The sequence below is a fragment of the Grammomys surdaster genome, unplaced genomic scaffold, assembly GCF_004785775.1.
Source record: "Grammomys surdaster isolate TR1022 unplaced genomic scaffold, NIH_TR_1.0 125752, whole genome shotgun sequence".
Taxonomy (NCBI): Eukaryota; Metazoa; Chordata; class Mammalia; order Rodentia; family Muridae; genus Grammomys; species Grammomys surdaster.
The window spans coordinates 1,692,523-1,693,800 of NW_021620584.1; the positions used below are offsets into that span (position 1 = coordinate 1,692,523).

Sequence of the window (1,278 nt, forward strand, 5' to 3'; positions counted from 1 at the left end):
CAGACTAGAAGGGAATGGTGCCCCTGGCCAGGAGTGAGTTCCTGTGTCCCAGTGGGTCCCAGTTACTCCCTGTTTGAGGAGGGTGTTGCTGTCTCCTTACCTAAGCTGCTACCTGGGTTAGAGCTCCTGGAAGTCTCACCTCCTCTGAGTTTTGTGGGATTGAGTGCCTCTGTCTCTCTTCATTGTTCTGACATCTTTCTGCTTCTTTTTGTCTTCCTTTTCTCCTCCACCTACTTTCTCCTGTCAGTGATGCCTAGGGTGTCAGAATGTCTGGTGTCATCTCAGGAGAGCTATCCCCTGCTTGTACATTATGGTACCGGTCAGGATTCACCTGGGGCATTGTCTGTTCACTGTGATCTGTGTGGCAGCAGATTGGTGGATATTTCATTTCAAGTAGCTCCTTGTTTGGCCCCCTTGTGAAGGTCCTCTGTCTTAGGCTCACTTATACTTGGGGCATGTGTTCCCAGGCAGAGTTCTTCGAGTTTTGGGTTTGCTCCCTACTCTGGGAGCTGTCTGGACCTCTGAAGCACTGGACTGGTGGTTGTCTCAGGCTTACGTTTTTCAAGGAATGTTGGGCTACTAATTATAGGTTAGAACACTGAGCATAGACAGCCTCACTCCTTTCTGCTATCCACTGTCACACATGTGACAGACATACTTGCAATGCCTCCCCTCTAGGGGCAGGGTCTCTTCCATAATGGCTTTGTTCTCTTACTCCATACTACCCAAGTTTCTCTCTGTACCACCCTAGACATCAAAGTGTCTGTTTACTGAATGCTATTTGTCAAGAGGGATGACACACCAGGCATGATCACCACTAGGAAAGAAAAGAAAATGTTTTTTTTTCTTTTCAACAGTCCAGCTCTTTCCATCACACGGTTTCAATTCAGGTACTAGGAAAAAATCTTTGGTGGTGACTTCTACAGGACTCTGAAATGCTGGGATCCTTCTTGGTTGCACACATAGTTGTCTACTGCCAAAGCCCCTTTCTAGAGAAGTTTTTTTTAGTCAATTCCCTTCCACCCCAAATTGATAGGTTAGATCATCCCAGCCCCTGTCCCCATTTCTGTGTGTGAACTACTGCCAGTTTTGTAGAGTAGTAAACATCTTCAGTGGGCCTGACCAGAGAAGCTGAGATCAGGTAGCCAGGCCCTTTGTCTAAAACTGATAATGTGGTACCCAGTGAACAGACCACAATTCAGGTATAGATGAATTAGGGCCAATGGCTGTATGTAAAATATCTTTTTATTGGGATTGTGCTCCCTGATGTTCAAAATG

General features: G+C 46.3%; 1 pseudogene; it reads right to left on the minus strand.

Annotated features, from left to right (window-relative positions):
• Positions 1-567: 567 nt before the first annotated feature.
• Positions 568-685, minus strand: LOC114639831 (annotated as a pseudogene).
• Between the last annotated feature and the right edge of the window lie 593 nt (positions 686-1,278).